The sequence below is a fragment of the Pongo abelii genome, chromosome 1 (genome assembly GCF_028885655.2).
Source record: "Pongo abelii isolate AG06213 chromosome 1, NHGRI_mPonAbe1-v2.0_pri, whole genome shotgun sequence".
Taxonomy (NCBI): domain Eukaryota; kingdom Metazoa; phylum Chordata; class Mammalia; order Primates; family Hominidae; genus Pongo; species Pongo abelii.
Window position 1 is genome coordinate 204,705,771 of NC_071985.2, and position 23,241 is coordinate 204,729,011.

At 42.8% G+C, this 23,241-nt stretch overlaps 1 protein-coding gene across 50 annotated transcripts in view; it reads right to left on the reverse strand.

Moving 5' to 3' along the window:
* Positions 1-23,241, reverse strand: part of EPB41 (erythrocyte membrane protein band 4.1) — a 232,664-nt gene that overhangs the window by 183,401 nt on the left and 26,022 nt on the right. For 8 of the 50 annotated variants that reach the window (XM_054538674.1, XM_063713808.1, XM_054538671.1 and 5 more), the window contains exon 1: positions 21,793-22,059. The exons of 41 other annotated variants lie outside the window; for them this stretch is intronic. The gene's annotated coding sequence lies outside the window, so the exon portion shown is untranslated. Of the gene's footprint in view, positions 1-21,792; positions 22,068-23,241 lie in introns of those variants that run through there. One more of the 50 variants, XM_063713815.1, reaches the window with a different exon arrangement.

A 23,241-nucleotide genomic window follows, 5' to 3' on the forward strand; every position in this document is an offset into this window, starting at 1 on the left:
CTGAAATAGTGGTAATGATGAATATACTAAAAGACCACTGAATTGTACATTTGAAAATGCTAAACTTTATGATATGTAAATTATATCTCAATTTTTTTTTTAGGATACAAGTTAGGGAATGAGGCATGAAGCAGCTGCATATGTGAAAACACAGTACAAAGTGAGAGAAAGCCAAAGATCCAGCTCCGTCTTTGCCATCACTTAGTCAAGACACTCCAAATCTTGGGGCCACAGTTTTCTTATCTCTAACTGAAGAAATAGGCCAAATGACTTCTGAAGTCCCTTCTAAAGTTTTAGATTGTGCTTCTAATTTTGACTATTAATTACCAAGTACAAAAAACATACAAGTCTAATAATGCAAAAAGCTAGAGCATCCTAAGATAAGAATGAAGAAAGTGGGAATTAGACTTGGAAGGTCAGAGAAGAAAGGGCAAATAAATCATGCCAATGTTAGAACAGTGTAAGAAGGACATGAGAGACAACCTTTAATAATGAGAAGTATACCAGGTGAGGCAAAGGAAGCTAGGCTAAGGATATTTGATCAGGTAAACAATAGTAAACTACAGTAACTTTTTTTTTTTTTTTTGAAACTGAGTCTCGCTCTGTCACCAGGCTGGAGTGCAATGGCACAATCTCGGCTGACTCCAAACTCCGACTCCCTGGTTCAAGCGATTCTCCTGCCTCAGCCTCCCGAGTAGCTGGGATTACAGGCATGCGCCACCACGCCCAGCTAATTTTTGTATTTTTAGTAGAGACGAGGTTTCACCATGTTGGCCAGGATGGTCTCAATCTCCTGACCTCATGATCTGCCCGCCTCAGCCTCCCAAAGTGCTGAGATTACAAGGCATGAGCCACCACGCCCGGCCTACATTAACTCTTAAGGAGAGAGATTACCTACTAGATGGAAGCTCTATTTGAAGAAGATGAATATGGCAAGATAAACTGGAATGAATATGTCAAAATAAACTGGAAAGGAAAAAGACTGAAGGGAAGAAGATCAACTAAGCAGTTAGTGCGTAGATCTTGTGGGGGGGGGGGGCGTGTGTGTGTTTGTTTGTGTTTTGAGACAGGATGTTGCTCCGTCTCCCAGGCTGGGGTGCAAATGGCGTGATCTTGGCTCTCTGCAACCTCTGCCTCTCAGGCTCAAGCAATTCTCGTGCCTCAGACTCCGAGTAGCTGGCTACAGGCATGCGCACCACAGAACTTGGCTAACTTTTTTTTGTATTTTTTTGTAGAAACAGCATTTCGCCATGTTGGCCATGCTGGTCAAGAATTCCTCAGCTCAGGTGATCAGCCTGCCTTGTCCTCCCAAAGTGCTTGGATTACAGGTGCAAGCCACTTCACCTGGCCAGATCTTGGTTTATTTATTTATGTTTTTTCTTTTTTTGATACAGGGTCTCACTTTGTCAACCAGGATAGAGTACAGTGGCATGAACATGGCTCACAGCTGCCTCAACCTCTCAAGCTCCAGGGATCCTCCCTCAGCCTCCTGAGTAGCTGGGACCACAAGGATGCGCCACCACCCCTGGCTAGTTTTGTTCATTTTTTGTAGAACAAGGCCTCACTATGTTGTCCGTGACTCAAGCAATCCTTCTGCCTCAGCCTTCCAAAGTGCTGGGAGTACAGGCGTGAGTCACCGTGCCTGGCCAGATCTTGGTTTCTAATGCCATTATCCAATAAAAGGAATGGAGACTCCTTGGAGAAATGACTGATTCTAGGACTAGGGCAGGAAACATGCAAGATGAGCCTGGAGCATTTTGTAGTACCAGAAAGTTGGAAAGTATTAAAATACACACACACACACACACACACACACACACACACAGAACGTCAAAAGAACCAGAGGCCAACCAAAAGAGGACCTAATGGCCAAAGCTGGAAAAATTTGAGCAACAAAATAAATGAAGTAATATTGGATTATAACCCAAAGTGTAAAACAAATACCCATATCAGTATGACTCCACACTGATATAAATGATTGAATAGATGAGGAAAAATAACAAAGTCTCTGATGCAGAATTACAAATAATTCGTGTAGATATTTTGCCCTCAAGGAGGTAGAGCACAACTCTCCACTCCTTAGGTGTAGGCTATGCATAGTGACTTTCTTCTAAAGAGTACAGTATGGAAAAGGGGGGAACGTATCTTTACAGCAGAGAAACCTGACAAACTACCTTAAGCCAGGTGACCAAGGTCAACATCAGTAGTGATAAGTCATATTGATAGGATGTACCCTTGATAGGAAGTAATGAGAATGATACTTTACCTCTCTGGGTCTTCCTCCCAAAAACACATTATCAAGTCTAATAACGACAAAAACATCACACAAATCCCAGCTGAGGCAATCTTACAAATACCTGACCAACAATCTTCAAAACTGTCAAGATCATCAAAAACAAAGCAAGTCTGAGAAACAATCACAACCAAGAAAACTGTAAGGAGAAATGAGTACTAGATAATAATGTGGTATCCTGGATGGTATTCAGGAACAGAAAAAAGACAGAAATTTGAATAAACCAGGAACTTTGGTTAATAATAATGTATCAATATTGGTTTACTAATGTTAAAAATCAACTATACTAATATATTAATAATAGAGGAAACTGCAGTGTGGGGTATATAGGGACTCTGTACTATCTTCACAATAAATCTGTAAATCTAAAACCGTGTGTGTGGTTTTTTTAGACTAGGTCTTGCTTTGCCCAACATGACATACTGAGGACACATCACCTCTGTATTCTTCCCAAAAATCTACTATCTAATCGTGGAAAAAAATCAGACAAACCCCGACTGACATTCTATAAAACATCTGGCCGATACTCTTTGAACGCATCAATGCTATCAAAGGCAAGGAGATACTATCACAGATTAGAGAAGACTAAGGAAGACATAACCACTAAATGCAATGTGGTAGCCTAGATTGAATCCTGGTCATCCTAGGTGACAATAAATTATGACTTGTGAAAATCTGAATAGGATGAAAGTTTACCACTACCCTAACCACAACAGAAGAGAGTTCCAAACCTAATCACGGTGCTGCACGTCAGTTTTGAAGTCAGCTAAACATTAAGTCTTAGCACCCTCAGTTACTAGCTTCATGACCTTAGACAAGTTACCTCTCCCAGTCTCACTTTATGATTCATAAAAGGAAAATACCACCAGCTAAGGTGTGTTATTGCTGTAAGAATATTAAGCAAAGTGCAATAAATCTTACTTATTTCTCTCTTCCTATCTTTTCTGCTTTTTGAGCAGAACAAGATAGACTCGAAGACAAATGTTGCCACCTATTTATCATCAAAATATAGTGAACATGGCAAATATGTTCAATCCAAAATGCTTTTCTGTTGCTGCCCTTTATTGATTCAAGCTCAAATGTTAAAGAAAAAAATAGATAAAGACAAAACTTAAAAAAAAAATTAAATATACAAACTAAATATACCAAATATATTCAACTCAAATATATTCACAATACTAACAGTATTGGGCTCTCAACATTTAAATTGTAAACTGAGGTATTTAAAAATCTAACAAAATGTCTATACGTTTCTTTGTAAAACAAGAATATCTTGGAAAAAAGCTTTAGTTCTTCTGTCACTAACTACTCACATTTCTGTCCTACTTGTAAACCCCTGACCTCCAGAAAGTTACCCCAAAAATAAAACAACGAATAATATTAATGACAGATACCAAGGCCATACTATCACAGAGCAAGTTTGCTTCTAAGTGATTTGCAGAGCATGTGGTCTTTTAATATTCTACTTGATTTTCACTACCAAAAGAAGAGATGAAGAGAATTAGAGTTGACATGAAAGAGAAAATGTACTGAGAGCCTGACAAAAAGAGAATATTCAGTCTGAAACTTAACAGAGGAGAAAGATCATAGACTGAAAATATATAACTAGTTTGGCCTGTTTTTCATCTCCACATTAACAATAACATGAATTATTTGGGGTAAAAAAGATATCTGCTTTTTTTTAAAGGAGGTAGGAAGGGAAGTGTAAAAAAAAAAAAAAGAAGAAGAAAAAGCAGCAGCTTTGGCTCCTGGAAGAAAAGATAAAAATATACAAGCCAGGCACGATGGCTCATGCCTGTAATCTCAGCACTTTGGGAGGCCAAGGAGGGTGGATCACCTGAGGTCAAGAGTTCGAGATCAGCCTGGCCAACATGGCGAAACTCCATCTTTACTAAAAATACAAAAATTAGCCAGGTGTGGTGGCACCCACCTGTAATACCTGCTACTCAGGAGGCTGAGGCAGGAGAATCACTTGAATTCGGGAGGCGGAGGTTGCAGTGAGCCGAGATAGTGCCACTGCACTCCAGCCTGGGCAACAGAGCAACATTCCGTTTCAAAAAAAAACAAAAAAACAAAAAAAAAACACTACAAGTTTCTAGTTGAACATTAAATCCAAGAAAATGATTCACATGAAGCAACTTATAATAACCAAACAATTGCAATAAATGCTTAAAATATAGACTAGGCATATTACAACCTCTTGGTTCATCTCTTAAGAGTACTTACTATGCAGAAGTAGATTTACTGTTAAAATAAGCTTAAGCTCAGGGCCTTCATTTGTACTGGTCCCTGCCAAGGCCACCAAGCTAAAAGGAAGACTGAAATATCTTTGTGCTGTCTCTATTGAAAATATTACAGTCATTGGTCGGGCACGGTGGCTCATGCCTGTAATCCCAGCACTTTGGGAGGCCGAGGCAGGTGGATCATGAGGTCAGGAGATCGAGACCATCCTGGCTAACACAGTGAAACCCTGTCTCTACCAACAATCCAAAAAAAAAAGAAAATCAGCCAGACATGGTGGCGGGCGCCTGTAATCCCAGCTACACGGGAGGCTGAGGCAGGAGAATCACTTGAACCCGGGAGGTGGAGGTTGGAGTCAGCCGAGATTGCACCACTGCACTCCAGCCTGGGCAACAGAGCGAGACTTTGTCTCAAAAAAAAAAAAAAAAAAAAAAAAAATTACAAAGTCATAATATAAAACTCTTTAGAGGAGTATGAAGCCAAAAATACAGAAAAAAATGAACTATGATACCATATCAGTTAATTAAAATGTTAAGCTATTTTTCTAAATTTTGTGATATTTACGCTATTTTTCAGCCTTTTTTTTTTTTTTTAATGACAGAGTCTTACTCTGTCACCAAGGCTAGAACCACCTCAGCTTCCCAGGCTCAAGTGACCCTCCCACCTCAGCCTCCTAAGTAGCTGGGACCACAGATGCGTGCCACCACGTACTACTAATTTTTAAATTTTTTGTAGTGGTGGGGTATCATATGTTGCCCTGGCTGGTATCAAATTCCTGGGCTCAAGCTATCCTCCTACGTCAGCCTCCCAAAGTGCTGGGATTACAAGCATGAGCCACCATGCTCAGCCTATTTTTCAGCTTTTTAAAATATGGTTTTCTCATTCTAGATAAGTATTTGTTTTCATCCCTAGTTTTGTATTCATAATTCTGTATTTTTTTCCTAAAAAGTCTCTGTTCTTAAGTATTCTGAATACTGATGGAATAATTTAGTCTGCCTCATACTTTCAATATCATGTATTTACGATATGTTTAAAAATCTCCCCTCCCATCATGGATCTTGGGTATTATTCATCACAAGGTACAATATACCACAGGATTTTTATTGAAAACTTTTATTTCTTAAAAGCATATTCAGCCAGAGAAAAATTACAGGTAAAAAAGGTGATGAAATGGGCCAGGTGTGGTGGTTCACGCCTGTAATCCCAGCACTTTGGGAGGCTGAGGTGGGCGGATCACCTGAGGTGGGGAGTTCGAGACCAGCCTGGCCAACATGGTGAAACCCCGTCTCTACTAAAAATACAAAAATTAGCCAGGCATGGTGGTGTGTGCCTATAATCCCAGCTACTATGGGGTCTGAGTCAGGAGGATTGCTTAAACCTGGGAGGCGGAGGTTGCAGTGAGCCGAGATCGTGCCACTGCACTCCAGCCTGGGCAACAGAGAGAGACTCAGTCTCAAAAAAACAAACAAACAAACAAACACACACACACACACAGTTCAGGGCAAGATGTAGTGGTTCACGCCTGTAATCCCAGCACTTTGGGAGGCTGAGGAAGGACAATGTCTAGAGCCCAAGAGTTCAAGACCAGCCTGGGCAACATGACAAGACCCCGTTTCTATAAAAAAAATTTTTTTTTTTAAATTAGCTGGCGTGGTGGTGTGTGTCTGTAATTCCAACTACTCAGAAGGCTGAGGCAGTAGGATCACTTGAGCCCAGGAGTTCAAGGCTGCAGTGAGTTATGTTGGTGCCACTGCACTCCAGCCTGGGCAACAGAGTAAGACTGTTTCTTTAAAAAAAAAAAAAAGGAAGCAACATATTGTATAATTCTCTTTATATGAAATGTCTAGAATAGGTAAATCTAGAGAGACATAAAGTACTTAGTGCTTACCTAGGACTGGGGTTGCAAGGTGGGGAATGGGGAATAACTGCTAATGAATATGAAGTTTCTTTTCAGAGGGATGAAAATGTTCAAAAATTAGATTGAGATGATGGCTGCACAACCCCATAAACACACTAAAAAACATTAAATCATATACTTTAAATGGATAAATCATATGATATGTTAATTATATCTCCATAAAGCTTTTTTTTAAAACAAAAGAAGGCCCAGTGCCAGGCGCAGTGGCTCACGCCTATAATCCCAGCACTTCGGGAGGCCAAGGCAGGCAGATCATCTGAGGTCAGGAGTTCGAGACTAGCCGCCTGACCAACATGGATAAACCCCGTCTCTACTAAAAATACAAAATTAGCCGGGAGTGGTGGCGCATGCCTCTAATCCCAGCTACTCGGCGGGCTGAGGCAGGAGAATCACTTGAACCCGGGAGGTAGAGATTGCTGTGAGCTGAGATCTGGCCATTGCACTCCAGCCTGGGCAACAAGAGTGAAACTCCGTCTCAAAAAAAAAATAGTAAAAATTGGCCAGGCGCGGTGGCTCACGCCTGTAATCCCAGCACTTTGGGAGGCTGAGGCGGGCGGATCACAAGGTCAGGCGGGCGGATCACAAGGTCAGGAGATCGAGACCATCCTGACTAACACGGTGAAACCCCGTCTCTACTAAAAAAAACCACAAAAAATTAGCCAGGCATGGTGGCAGGCGCCTGTAGTCCCAGCTACTCGGGAGGCTGAGGCAGGAGAATGGCGTGAACCCGGGAGGCGGAGCTTGCAGTGAGCCGAGATCGCGCCACTGCACTCCAGCCTGGGAAACAGAGCGAGACTCTGTCTCAAAAAAAAAAAAAAAAGTAAAAAGTAAAATAAAAAAAGAAGGCCAAGGTCACAGCATGTATAAGTCAAGAACCATTTAGATTATAAAGGAACATCATTTAAAATAATAATTAGTTCCCATTCATTAAGAGCACATTATGTGACAGGTACTATGTTAAGCATATTACATATTATTTCTGATCATTTTGGCAGTTCTAAAAGGGAGGTATATCATGTTAAATGTTATACAAATTTAACAGATGAAGAAACTGAGAAGCAGGGAGAATGTGTAACTTGCATAAAGACAGACACACAGCAGTCAGCACCACAGCCAGGATTCTAAACCACATTTATGATTCCAAAGATCTTTGACTGTATTGCACTGTTCCTTAGAAACAAACCCAAGGACCTTGAATCAGTAACCTAGTTCTTCCATAATTAATGTTATATGTTACAAAGGACACCCCCTTTAACATTTAAACTCAGCCTGCTCTAGGCACCAGGTGTTCTATCTTGATCACACCAACCTACCTTTATCACCACTTTCCTCAACCTAACTTTGGACCTGATTAAGTACTAGAGCTCCTCAAACAAAACTCTCAGAAATAAAACTGCAACAAACTAAACAGTAGTTTTCTCAGGTATCAAATGGCATTAAGATTATAAGAACCGGAAGGGAATATTTACTGAGAGCTATTTTGTTCCAAGTCGTGGAGCTATAATCAGAGATTATATGATCTGTGGTAAATGGTAAAAGGAAGGCCTCCCTACCTCTACCCCAACACCCCTGTACTATTTGTGTTTCTCTTCTGTGAACGGTAATTAGATATTCCGTGGGTAACTGTAGTCTCCCCTAATGGTTATATAGACCTGGTGTTGATCACATGAAAGAAGTGGGGCCTGTATCAGATATAACCACAGGCTGCTAAGATAAAGAATTTTTTTTTTCCCTCTGGACCTTCTTCTCTGTATTTAGAGAAATCTGGATATGCTGGAGGCACTCCCAAGTAGCAGAAGTAAAGATGGCTTCTGCCACTAGAAAACATATGTGTTGTGGGTCAAGTAAGGGAGGTATCCCAATAGAATACCACAAATTACAGAGGTGTGTATTTTATCTTGTGAGCCAGATATTACAGAAGCATACTAGTAACTCTGTACTTATTTCCCTTTTTCATCTCTGAGCCTTTAGTAACATACCAGATGTTACAGCCTGGTCTCAGCTGTGTTCTGCAGGAGTATTAAGAGAAGACTCTCCTCTGGGGCAGAAAATTAAAAGAAAGCAGCACCTCTGAGGTCAGCAAGGGATTCCCCAGGGAAAGTGAATCTTTAGGAACAAAAGTCCTTGCTGTGAGCTCCAATTACTCCACCCCATGTGCAGAATCTCCTTCTAAAGCCAGCTCTGTGGGACCCTGGCTTTTATTTATTGAGATAGAAAGCAGTTTTTCCCTATCAAAAACAAAACCTTACTGTAAATTCAGGTCTGACTCCAAATCCCATATCCTTACTGGCTGTTACATCATACTGCCTCCCAAATATACTATTAATAGAAAATTGTTCAGCCAGAGAATCATTTAAGAGGAGAAGGAGAAAGGGAGAGATGAGAGGAAAGAAGGGGGAGGGAGGGATTTCATCAAAGCAATAAAAACTCATTGTAGATTGGATGTAAAAGACAGAAATATTTAAATTAATTAGCATATATGGAGAGTAGTATCTGATACATAGCTAGCATTCAGTATGTATTAATTCCCTTCCTTAGGAACAAAGACCATAGAGCCAAGTAGAAAAATGCAGTCTTATGTTTTGACTTTTGAGGAAGTCCAAATATAATGATATTAGAACAGATATCCAACATGAACAACAAAAAACTCCAGGCTTCCTTATTGAAAATTTTTTGTCACAGGTAAAAAGAACCCAGAATTGGGGTGAATTCATCAGTTCTCTGTTTCAATCAAAAAGAGGAACACAATATGCACTTCTCCAAAATGTATAAAAGCAAAAATATACGTAAATTCATGAATTCATTAAACTGCAAAATCACTTGCTATTTTATTTACTTTAAGACGATAAGGTATATCTTTCTGTAAAAGCTACACTTCAGATTGCAGGTCACTTGTGTACAAGTTCCCCTTTCAAAAACACCCTCCCAACTCAAACCTCTTCCTGTTTTTCAACCTTGTATGTTTACTTTCACATCTGCTGCAAAAGATAAAAATAACAATGGAGACATCAACCACATGACTGTGTTCTACCCAACCGGAAATAAAGCTCTGAAGCCAGACTTGCTGTGAAATGGGTCTTTAGAATACTCACACTCAGGCATAAAAATGTTACAATATAAGTCTGGATCAAATCCAAAGATCAACACTAGACAAAACCAGGTGCAGCTATATTACACATGTTTATATATAATAAGCATTAGACAGATATCCAATTTAAGTAGAAAAATGCATAAGTCAAGAGGTAAAAATTATTCTCATTGAAAGATTATTCTCTCCCATCTCCATGAGGTCAGATTTTATCAAAGGGAAAAGGCAACTAACATTTATTGAGTACCTCTGACAGGCACACTACAAGGTTTGTTTTTATTAGTTATTCTATAGATTCTCTGCAATGTGAGTATTATGCTCATTCTACAGAAGAAACTGAGGTGTGGAAAAGTCCTTTCACAAGATCACAATTAGTAAGAAATCATTGGCTTTGACAGAAGAAGATCCAAATCTCTCCTTCCCCACCCACTCATGGACATAAGTAAAGGTATAGTCGTAAAAAATACTGGCTTTGAAGCGAATTTTCGCTTGCTAGTTGTGTAACTTTGGACAAGTTACTTAACTTCTGGCCTGGTTAATACCTACTCCAAAGAGCTGTGGTGAAGATTAAATGCAAAAATAATAATGGGTAACATTTATCTGGTGCCAGGCACTGTTCTAATCCATTTAATTATCAAAATAACATTAAAAGATATATATTTGTATCATACCTACATTACAGAATGATTAGAAGTGAGGTGATATGGTTTGGCTCTGTAGCCCCACCCAAATCTCATTTTGAATTGTAATTTTTGTATTTTTTTTTTTTTAGTAGAGATGGGATTTCACCATGTTTGGCCAGGCTGGCCTCGAACTTCTGACCTCAGGTGATCCACCTGCCTCGGCCTCCCAAAGTGCTGGGATTACAGGTGTGGGCCACTGCATCTGGCCTATAATTTTTTTTTGAGACAAGGGTCTCTCTATGTTGCCCAGGCTAGTCTCAAACTCCTGGGCTCAAACAATTCTCCCACATCGGCCTCCCAAAATGCTGGGATTACAGGCATGAGCCTCATCTTTTATATTTTTGTGATCACATATATAAACAGAGTCCTGCTCACTTAATATGTATTAAATGAAGGATCATGCCATTCTTCTGCTCAAAATCCTCCCAAGAACTCCTGTCTCCAAATAAAATGAGAAGTCATTAACACAGGCAATAAGGCACAATGCCTTATTGAGCACAATGATTTGTTCCTTCTCCTACCTATGACCTCTCTGAATTAAACTCCTGCTACTTTTCCCTGGATCATTTTGACCCAACATGCTGGATCAATGTTTCTCATACACACCAAACCCGCTTACCTTTTGTGCATTTTGTTCCTTCTGCCTGGGATGCTCTTCCCCAGATACCTGCACAGCTCACTGTCTTACTCCACTTAGGACTCTGCTCCAATGTCACCTTATCAGAAATATCACCCTTATCTAAAATGTACACCCCACCTGCCTCACTGTCTCCCATTCTACTTTCCCTGATCCTCACTAAAATCTGATGTCTTATGTTCTATCCCTGATTTATACATTTATTATTTATCCCCTACCACTAAAATGTAAGCTCCAGGCTGGGTGTGGTGGCTCATATCTATAATCCCAACACTTTGGGAGGCCAAGGCAAGAGACTACTTGAGCCCAGGAGTTCAAGACCAGAATGGGCAACATATGGAGACCCCATCCCTACAAAAAATTTCATTTAAAAATTAGCCAGAATGGCCAGGCGCGGTGGCTCACGCCTGTAATCCCAGCACTTTGAGAGGCCGAGGCGGGCGGATCACAAGGTCAGGAGTTCGGGACCAGCCTGGCCAATATGGTGAAACCCTGCCTCTGCTAAAAACACAAAAATTAGCCGGGCATGGTGGTAGGTGCTTGTAGTCCCAGCTACTCAGGAGGCTGAGGCGGGAGAATCGCTTGAACCCGGGAGACGGAGGTTGCAGTGAGCCGAGATCGCGCTACTGCACTCCAGCCTGGGCGACAGAGCGAGACTCCATCTCAAAAAAAAAAAAAAAAAGTTAGCCAGGCATAGTGGTGTGTGCCTGTAGTCTCAGCTCCTCAGGAGGCTGAGGTGGGAGGACTGCTTTAGCCCAGGAGGTTGAGGCTGCAGTGAGCTGTGACCGCACCACTGCACTCCAGCCTGGGTGACAGTGCAAGACCCTGTCCCAGAAAAAGAAATAAGCTGCACAAGAACAGATACCTCTATTTTATTCACTGCTATGTCCCAATGTACTTATGATAGTGCCTTGTAAATAGTGAACAATCAATAAGTATTTATTACATGAATAAGTGGTAGATGTTTTAGTTATCTATTACCTTACAGTAAATTACCCTCCAAAACATGGTGGCTTAAAACAGCAAACATTTATTATTGCACAGTTTCTGTGGATGAAGAATCCAGGCATGACTTAGCTAGGTGACTCTGGCTCGGGGTCTTTTTTTTTTTTTTTTTTTTGAGATGTAGTCTCGCTCTGTCACCCAGAGCTGGAGTGCAGTGGCGCGATCTCAGCTCACTACAACCGCCACCTCTCAGGATCAAGCAATTATCCTGCCTCAACCTCCCAAGTAGCTGGGACTACAGGTGCACACCACCACACCCAGGTAATTTTTGTATTTTTAGTAGAGATGGGGTTTCGCCATGTTGGCAAGGCAGGTCTTGAACTCCTGACCTCAGGTGATCCACCCATCTTGGCCTCCCAAAGTGCTGGGATTACAGGCATGAGCCACGCACCCGGCCAGGGGCTTTCATGAAGCTGTAGTAAAGCTGTCTACTGCATTTGCATTCACCTCAAGGCTCAACTCTGCCTGGAGAATCTGCTTCCAAGATCACTCACACGGAAGATCTGCATCCAAGTTTACTGACAGACGTCGTTTTTAACCACAGGGACATCGCTACAGGCTGCCTGAGTGTTCTCAGGATATGGTAGCTAGTGGTCCCAGGGAGAGGGAGAAAGCCACAATCCCAAGAGAGAAGCCACAGTATCTTATAACCTAATCTTAGAAGTGACATCCCATCACTTCTGCTGTATTCTATTCAACAGCCCCCACTCAAGGGGAGGAAATTACACTAAGGGTATGCATACCAGGAGGGAGGGATAATTGGGGGCCATAATAAAGGCTGCCTACCACAGTACGCATAATAAAAATTTAAAAACAAAAAACAAAAAAACTTGCCCTTTAGTTATATATTCTTTAGTATATTTATTTAAATATGATTCTATGATCATTATGCAATTATTCATCCCAATGCTAGTCTTTTCCACCTTACAAAATACCAAAGAGAATACATGAAATATTGAACATTTCTTGTTAACCAGTGTCCATTAATGGTCATATTAGAGATAATACAACTAGCAAGGATAAGTCAACAAAAATAGCATCTGGAGAAAAAAAGACTTACTGGGTAAATCTTGCTAAGTACATGACACTAACCTTTACTATTTCATCATTATAGGCATCATCTTTAGGAGATGGAATGGCACTTAATAAAAGATCAGCTTTTTATATTATAATTAAAGAAATAATAAAAATTCAAAGGTTACTTAGTAAGCTAGAGGATATATCAATCTACTGTTAAGAAATAAAAAGGTTGCCAAGTGCAGTGGCTCACACCTCTAATCCCAGCACTTTCGGAGGCCGAGGCGGGTAGATTACCTGAGGTCAGGAGTTCGAGACCAGCCTGACCAACATAGTGAAACCCTGTCTCTACTAAAATACAAAAATTAGCCGGGTGTGGTGGCACACGCCTGTAATCCCAGCTACTTGGGAGGCTGAGGCAGGAGAATCACTTGAATACGGGAGGTGGAGACTGCATTGAGCTGAGATCCCATCACTGCACTCCAGCCTGGGTGACAGAGTAAGACTCCATCTCAAAAAAAAAAGAAAGAAAGGAAGGAAGGAAGAAAAAGGTTTAAGGCTAATTACACATACCTGATTATCAGAATCAAACAGTGCATCACGGCTGAGAGTGTTGGTTCATACTTATAATCCCAACACTTTGGGAGGCCAAGTCAGGAAGATCTCTTAAGACCAGGCTGGGCAACATCGTAAGATCATCTCAGCCTGGGCACAGTGGCTCATGCCTGTAATTCCAGCACTTTGGGAGGCCGAGGCAGGCGGATCATGAGGTCAGGAGTTTGAGACCAGCCTGGCCAATATGGTGAAACCCCGACTCTACTAAAAAATACAAAAATTAGCCGGGCATGGTGGCACACACCTATAGTCCCAGGTACTTGGGAGGCTGAGGCAGAAGAATTGCTTGAATCCGGGAGGCAGAGGTTGCAGTAAGCCGAGATCACGCCACTGCACTCCAGCCTGAGCAACAGAGTGAGACTCCATCTCGAAAAAAAAAAAAAAATCCTGTCTCTAAGAAAAAATTTTAAAACTGGTGGGGCACAGTGGCATGCACCTGTAGTCCCAGCTACTCAGGAGGCTGAGGTGGGAGGACTGCTTGTGCCCAGGAGTTCAAGGTTAGAGTAAGCCATGATTGCCCCACTGCACTCCAGCCTGGGCAACAGAATGAGACAGAGGATAAAAAGATAACAATAAATCTTCAGAGAAGAAGATATCTTTAAAACCTCTTTCCTCTACCAGGCTTCTTATTCTTGGTCTACTTTCCCTCAAGTAACTCTCCTTTACTTTATTTACTTGGCAACAACTATTTCCAACCTAACACAATTATCTCGAGACTATCTAAACATAAAATATAATTTTATAGGCCAGGTGTGGTGGCTCATGCCTGTAATCAGAGCACTTTGGGAGGCCAAGGCGGGCGGACCACGAGGTCAGGAGTTTGAAACCAGTCTGACCAGCACAGTGAAACCCCGTGTCTACTAAAAATACAAAAATTAGCCAGGCGTGGTGGCACATGCCTGTAATGCCAGCTACTTGGGAGGCTGAGGCAGGAGAATCGCTTCAACCTGGGAGGCAGAGGTTACAGTGAGCCAAGATCATGCCATTGCACTCCAGCCTGGGTGACAGAGAGAGACTCCGTCTCAAAAAAAAAAAAAAAAAAAAAAAGTATATACATATATGTATATATATATATAATTTCATAAATAAAATACTATTTATATTTTCACTGGAAAAACCACAAAATACACTATGTGGATTTTCTTGCCTCCAAAAGCAATTGTGTTATTTCAAGTGTTGAGGATGCCAGAAAGCTTGAAGATTTAAAAATAACCTCACAAAGAGCTCATTTTCAACACCAGATGGAAAGAAATTACTCTAAAGACACATGTGTAGGAAGACAAATATACAATATCATATGATACCATGCAAAAGGTTTATATAATTACGTAATACCATCAAGACTGGAAAGACTGCAGGTAGTAAGCTGGCAACAGTGTTGATCCTCTGAATCATTAAAAAAAAAAGAGAAAAGGGCAAGAAACAGCAAGTGGGTGGTAGCAAAAAAATTTTTTAAAAGCCTTTACTTTAAGCTGCCTTCCATGTGTCCCTATCGCATGCTGAAATGGTAGGCAGGTAAAATTTGAGGGCTTAAATCCTTGGCACTCCTGAGAGTCCTGCCTGTGTCCATATGGCCAAAAACTGGGGAGGGAAGAGGGAATGGGATGAATTTCAACAATCTGTATGAAATGTATTATTAAGGTGAAACACTCTTCACTTGAATACATATAGAACTTCTAATTGGTAAATTAAAATACGTGCTTGGCATCTAAGTTAAAGCAGCATTTCTTTATAAGATATGTTTAAAGATATGCCATTAAGATCCCATTGTGTTAAAATGATTTTAATAGGATTACTTAAGAATATATGTAAGTACTAATAGCTGTATATGAATCACAACTAAACCTTGGCCTAATACTATGTATTCGTAAATCACCAAAAATATACATTTCTGTTACACTTGTGGGTTATACAGGCTTAAATTTAACCAATTCAAAACAACTCTATTAGCTAGAAGTGATGGCACACACCTGTAGTCCCAGCTATTTAGGTGGCTGAGACAGGCGGATCACTTGAGCCCAGGGGTTCAACACCAACCTCAGCAACATAGAGAGACTCCCCATATAAATTTTTAAAAATTAAAATAGGCCGGGCGCCATGGCTCACACCTGTAATCCCAGCACTTTGGGAGGCCAAGGCAGGCAGATTTCTTGAGCCTAGGAGTTCAAGACCAGCCTGGTCAAGTGGGCAAAACCCAGTCTCTAAAAATACAAAAAATCAGCCAGGTGTGGAGCCTGTAGCTCCAGCTACTCAGGAGGCTGAGATGGGAAGATCACCTGAGCCTGGGAAGTTGAGGCTGTAATGAGCCATGATCGCACCACTGCACTCCGGCCTGGGTGACGGGAGTAAGACCCTGTCTCAAAAAATAAATAAATAAATAAAAATAAAATAATCCTGTGCTTTAATATAGTTAAATCACGGGGAGTTTCTCACTTAAAACTTTTCTAACACAACTTTTTTATGATTTAATGCAGATATAACAAATATAATGCATGGGCAAAAGTTTTCTGAGTGAATATTAATGTAGAAAGTACCAAAACCTCAGTCTATGTTGTGTCCAGTGCTATGATTCAAACATATAGAGGGCCTACCAAAAGCTGATCTGCATTAGGGTGACTTTTGTGGAGGATGGAATCAGGTTGCATCTATAAATAACAATTAACTACAGGAGTATAGATTATATCCAATCTTATTTGATTATTTCCACCTATTTCCAAAAAAAAAGGAGGTGTTCCTGTCTCTATTAATAGATATTAGATAACAGAATAGAATTATAGATATACCTTGAATATAGAATTAAATAGAAAATAATCTTAATAGACCATCTATTGCTTCTTCCAATCTAATCAATATAAACTCACAGTCATATTTCTTATCCATTCCATCAGAAAGATAATCTTGCCCCTTCCTACCCACCCTGCCAAAATTTATTTAACCTTACCCAAGCTCTACTCCACATAGCTTAGAAACAATTTTAATCTCTACAAGCAGAGATCACCCTGAGAGTTGAGGGCCTAGATTAATTGGGTGGAACGGACTCAAAGAGTCATCAGCTACAGAAGAGGGAGAGCAGCAATTCAATAAACAATCACTGTTTAATCCACATAGATTTAACTTGGAGATAAGGGATAACTTGCAAAAAAGAGAACTGCTCTTAATTGCAATAATAAAATAATAAAAATAATAAAACAATAAATAAATTAAAAGCATGATGCCAGAATGTCTCTGGAATTTCTATATAGAAAGGACTTTTGGGCTGGATGCTGTGGCTCATGCCTGTAATCCCAGCACTCTGGAAGGCCAAGGCAGATGGATCACTTGAGATCAGGAGTTCAAGACCAGCCTGGCCAACATGGTGAAACCCCGTTTCTACCAAAGAATACAAAAATTAGCCGTGCATGCCTGTAGTCCCAGCTACTCAGGAGGCTGAGGTGGAAGAATCGCTTGAACCCGGGAGGCAGAGGTTGCAGTGAGCCGAGATCATGCCACTGCATTCCAGCCTAGGCAACAGAGCAAGACCCTGCCTCAAAAAAAAAAAAAAAGAAAAGAAAGAAAGAAAGGACTTTTAAGGATAGCAATTTGACTGGAAAGAGAGACAGAATATTTGGATATCAAGCTCCCAGTTCCTACCCAGATTGCATGTTTACTTAGGGTGACTTAGTGGGAAGCTGACGAAGTTAGTGGGTAGGGGATATTAAAGTCTCTTCAAGCTACTCCTTGAATTATACTGGCTGCTGTTCTCCAAAGTTCAAAGAGCTAGCCAATTTATTTTCAAATATTTTAAGTGGATACAATTCAATTTCAATAAAAAATCAGCAAAATAAGTATAAACAGACTTTCATCATAATCGGATTTTCCCAAAACCAATATTTGAAGCAAAGTGTCAGTAAGGTGGGGAGTTCTAAATGAGATCAGCACTCAATATAAAATATCAAAGTTCTCCTGTCTAACACCTCCAAGTTCTGAATACTCCTCACTGCTACAGCATTTTTCTTTATCTTTCTATGTATTCATTAAATAGCAGCACAGTAAATCAAAATACTAATCTAACCCAGTGTGCACTCCAGAGTAAGTTATATTGCATTTTACTAAACACACCATGAACCCACTCTTAAAAAGGATACACAGTAAAAGCCACCAGTGACATACCAAGAAACTTAAATGAACAACAAAAAATAACATACATTTGGCATCTGCCTCTCCTCTCCTCTAACTAAATGTTATGATAAATGCAATCAAGCAGTTACTTTTTCTTTTTTCTCTTTGAGACAGAATTTCACTCTGTTGCCCAGGCTGGAATGCAGTGGTCTCAAACTCAAAGGCTCAAGTGATCCGTGGGCCTCGGCCTCCCAAAGTGCTGGGATTACAAGCATAAACCACTGCACCTAGCTAGCAATTACTTTTCAATAATTTTGGATCCTTTACATACATAAGGCCCATAACTGATTAATTCAGAGGCCATCTTTGGGGGCTTTATTTAGAGGAGAAAAACAAAGTTATTCATAAGAAGTTATTGGAATTATTGTTGTTTAGCTCACAAACAAAATAAAGTGATTCCATGTTCAAGTAATTAAAGAAAAAATTCAAATATAGAGGTAGCAATGAATCCACATCTGAATATGCATTTAACCAAACACAAACTTGATGAAACTCAGAAAAATACAGGCCATTGGCTGGGTGTGGTGGTTCATGCCTGTAATCCCAGCACTTTGGGAGGCGGACGTGGGCAGATCACGAGGTCAAGAGATGGGAGACCATCCTGGCCAACATGGTGAAACCTCGTCTCTACTAAAAATACAAAAATTTAGCTGGGCGTGGTGGTGCGCACCTGTAGTCCCAGCTACTCGAGAGGCTGAGACAGAAAAGACAAGAAAAACAAAAATACACTGGCAACACTTATGCTGTCCTGCCTCTTAGATAACAAGGAAACAGACTGTGGTCTACATGTATGCTCCTCTTGATTTCAGAACCAAACTCAGCCTCTGATGGCCATTCATATTCTAAAGTTATGAAATCAGATTAGCAATATGAAACTGGATTACTACATTAAAAAAAAATGCAAGCAAACTCTATCATTCACACCAAAAATTACACACCAGGCATGGTGGCTCATGTCTGTAATACAGACTAAGCTGGGCACAGTGGCTCGTGTCTGTAATCCCAGCGCTTTTGGAAGCAGAGGTGAGACGATCATTTGAGCTCAGGAGTTTGAGACCAGCAGTTTGAGACCAGCCTGGGCAACATAGCAGGACCCCGTGTTTAAAAAACCAAAAAAAAAAAAAAGCTGGGCATGGTGGTGCACGTCTGTAGTCCCAGCTGCTCAGGAGACTCAGGTGGGAGAATCACTTGAACCCAGGAGTTCAAGGCGGCAGTGAGCCAGGATCATGCCACTGCCCTCCAGCTTGGGCAACAAGGTAAGACCCCTGTCTCTAAAAACATATGTATACAGGGCCAGGCACAGTGGCTCATGCCTGTAATCCCAGCACTTTGGAAGGCCGAGGCGGGTGGATCACTTGAGGTCAGGAGTTCAAGACCAGCCTGGCCAACATGGTGAAACCCCATCTCTACTAAAAATACAAAAGTTAGGTGGGCATGATGGCAAGCGCCTGTAATCCCAGCTACTTGGGAGCCTGAGCCAGGAGAATTGCTTAAACCCAGGAGGTGGAGGTTGCAGTGAGCTGAGATCACGCCACTGCACTCCAGCCTGTGTGACAGAGTAAGACTCCGTCTCAAAATAAATAAATAAATAAATACACACACACACACACACACACACACAGGCACACACACACACACAGAGAGAGAGAGAGAGAGAGATGGTAAAGCAAGGGTTATTACAGAGTAGTTCTATTTGGTTGCACAATACAAAGAATAAGGAGAATAAAGGTGGAAAGGTAGATTGTAGCCATATTGCATAAGAACGTACAAGACATTTGGTATAAAACACTTAATAAATGTTGGGAGAGGCCGGGTGAGGTGGCTCACATCTGTAATCCCAGCACTTTGGGAGGCCCAGGGAGGAGGATCCCTTGAGTCCAGGAATTCAAGACCACCCTAGGCAACATAGTGAGACTGTCTCTACAAAAAATAAAAAGACATTAGCCAAGCATGGGGGCACACGCCTATAGTCCCAGCTACTAGGGAGGCTGAGGCAGGAGGATCACTCGAGCCCAGGAGTTTAAGGCTGCAGTGAGCCGTGATCATGCCACTGCACTCCAGCCTGGGTGACAGAATGAGACCCTGTTTAAAAAAAAAAAAAAATTGTTGGGAGAATTTTGGTAAAACCTACAGATTAAAAACATTTATTTCTAAGCCTGAATTCAAACACAGAAGGAAAAATGTATAGTTTTGTTGGTAGAAGACAGAGGAATCAGAAGGTTGGCACTCTGAACTTATGTTCAATAATGAGTTCACCTTTTTTTGAGACAGTTTTGCTCTGTTGCCCAGGGTGAAGTGCAGTGGTGCAATCTCGGCTCACTGCAACCTCCGCCTCCTAGGTTCAAGCGATTCTCCTGCCTCCGCCTCCTGAGTAGGTGGGATTACAGGCACATGCCACCACACCCAGCTACTTTTTTGCATTTTTAGTACAGATGGGGTTTCACCATGCTGGCCAGGCTAGTCTCGAACTCCTGACCTCAAGTGATCCACCCGCCTTGGCCTCCCAAAGTGCTGGGATTACAGGCGTGAGCCACCGTGCCCGACCGAGTTCACTTTTAATAGTGCCAAAAGATACACTGTACTTGTTTCCCCAGGTGTATGAATAATATCTATCTTTACCTTCATTATAAGCTTCTTATAGAAAGCACACTGAATTAACTACTTTGATTCTAAGGCAATCTGGTGTTCAGTTATTACATCTGTTTTTCAATCTGCCATTTATTGAGTGCTTACTGTACGCCAGATAGCATGTACGCTACATGGATTATATTAATAACACCCCAAACCAAAAATTTTACAACTGGCGAAGAACTGATTACACTTTCAATTTACAGAAAAGGAAAATGGAGAGTATATCAAGTTTCCATAAAAAGTAGGGGTTAGTGCTACATTAACAAAATTGGGACGAGAAGAAACATATACAGGCTATACATCCTGCTTTTGATTAAAGGGATCAAACCAACTAAAATTTTTGCCAGGACTGAGAATACAGAAAACAACAATGAGCAACAGCACTGACTACAGTACATCCTCAAGAGAGTATAAATCCACTATAATAATATCCAAGACACAAGACACAATCATTTCTTGCAATTTTCCCTAAAAACAGAAGGGAACAAAATAGCAGCTGTGAAATCATCCAGACTACAAAAAAAAAAAAAGCATCTGAAAAAAAAAGGAAAAAGAAAAAACTATCTCCTAATGAGCAACTACATGCCAAAAAACAAGTCTCCACAGACTAGTCATTTATGGCAAGGTACAGGGTACAGTTAAAGAAACAACAGGATGACAGTCGCTATCATGTGGCCAGAAACCAGTCCATCAGCAATCTGTTTCACGTGAGATCACTTTGTCTCAAGAGAATGCCTGTTCTTGGGGAGCATGACCCTGTTTTGGCAAAACCTCCCCAGGAATAATGGCCTGCTGGTCAATCTCGAAGGGCGAGCCCAGACCCGGCCTCTCCACAGGTACAGCAGCCCAGCGAGCACCGGGGAAGATTTCCAAGCCGACAGATGCGCGAACTGAAAAAGGAGGTCACGACGCTGAGAGAATAGATTTAACCCTCTGCTCGCTGGGAACCCAGAAGACTAAGGGGGAACGTGTTTTTCAATGATGCAGGCGTCGGTGGCGGGAAGGCCTGCGAAGTCTTGCCAGGGCTCCCTGAAGCCCTCAGATTCCGCCTGACTTCTGCAGACAGCCCCGCTTCCTCGCCAGGAAGAAATCGCTCCGCGGCTGCACGCAACACCTTCACCGTCTGAAACCTGCGATTCTCCGCATTTGGTTTCCTCCCGAGGCTCCTGCACACCGCACCGTGATTGACGCACCCGAGGGGACCGATTTTCCCTCGTCAAAAATACATCTCAAGCCTAACTTTCCAACGCTCCCGCGACGCAACCCCTTCCCCTTTCCTCAGCGGCTCTGGCCCGCCCCTCGCTCCTCGGGCCGCGTCCCGGCTGGCGCCCCAGCGTGCGCACGAGGCCCCTCCGAGGGAGACCCCGCGCCCCGGCCCGGGGCCTGTCGGGGGTTGCAGACAAAGAGGCTGCAGCGCCGCCGCGGCCGCCAGGACCGTCCCCACGGGGACAGCTCCACGCCCCCCGCCCCGGCTCCCGCGCCGCCGCCGCCGCCGCCTCGCCTCACCGGTGGCTCCGGGGCCGGGCTCCTGCGCCCGCCACTGCTGCAGCCCGACGAACAATGGCAGGAGGAGGCGCCGGCGTCCCAGGCTCGGGCCCTCTGCGGCTCGCGGGCCCGCCGGCTGCTGCTGGCTGACTGACTAAACCCACCAGCGGAGGGAGGGAGGGAGGGAGCGAGCGAGCGAGCGAGCTAGCAAGCAAGCAGGCGAGCGGCCCTGGCGCGCGCCCTCCCGCCTTCCCTCTGCGAGGCGAGGCCAGCGCGGCCCGCAGCCCGTCCGCCCGCGCCCCTCCCCCTCAGTTCGCCACAACATTGTAGTAAATTTCTATTGGGCCGCGCTGGAGGGAAGGAGGGGGCCGGGCCCGCGGCCCGTCCGCCCATTGGCTGAGGCCAACTTCTAGCTCCCCTTTTTTCCCCCCTCCCCTAGGCCGGTAAGGAGAGGAGAGGGGAAGGAAAAAGAGAGAGGAAAAGGCAAGGGGCTGGCCGCGTGTGCGCACGCGCAAGTCGAACCCGGTCTGGAGCCGGGGTGTTCCGGGATCCCGCAGCACCCACGTGGGGAATGAGGCAGCTAGAGAGCCCTGGACGGTGAGGTCCTTCCCTCCTTCCAAGTAAGAGGCCGAGATTTGGAAGCCTCAGGGAAGTAACTCGCGTAGAGGTTGTAGCCAAGCTACCCCAACTGACTCCCCCTAAACGCTTAGTGACCTCGGGTAAGTCACTCAGCTTCTCTGTGCCTCAGTTTCCCCATCCACTAGTTTGACTGTCTCTAGGCGCCCTTCCAACCCCGACATTCGATGAGACTTTACCTCTCCTGCCAGCTGTGTAAGGCCTGAAATGGAAGCTAAGTGTTGAGACCACGCCGAGATTGAACCTGTCTTCTGCATTTAAGGATCTCCTAATTCCCCCCTGGCAATCTCAACATTATAAAGACCTAGCTTCCGAGGTCTGGTCTCCAGATGAACTGAGGGTTGCTCTGATAATTGCTTAGTGCGTCTTTATTTCCTTCCAGGAGTGTCAGAGACCCCTTGACCCTTCCTACTCCCTGCTAGGCTGGTCTGTGAACAGGCTTCGGACCCACAGTGCAGAAAGAAGGCTTTTGTTTTAAGCATGATACCTAGAAGGTAAGACAGGATCTGGTGTTCTATTTTAGAGATGAGGAAACTGAAGCAGAGAGACTTAGAACTGACAGGATAAGAAGCCAGGCAATCTGACAGCAGAGTCTGTAGACGCCAGCTAGACATTCCTGATATCTAATCACAGCCCCTTCACAATCCCAGCACAGCCTCTGGAAACAGATTGCCTGGGTTCAATTATTAGTCTCCAGCCCTTCCTAATGGTTTGATTTTCATTTTTCTTTTATTTATTTATTTATTTGAGACGGAGTCTCGCTCTGTCACCAGGCTGAAGTGCGCTGCCGCAATCTCGGCTCACTGCAACCTCTGCCTCCCGGGTTCAAGCGAT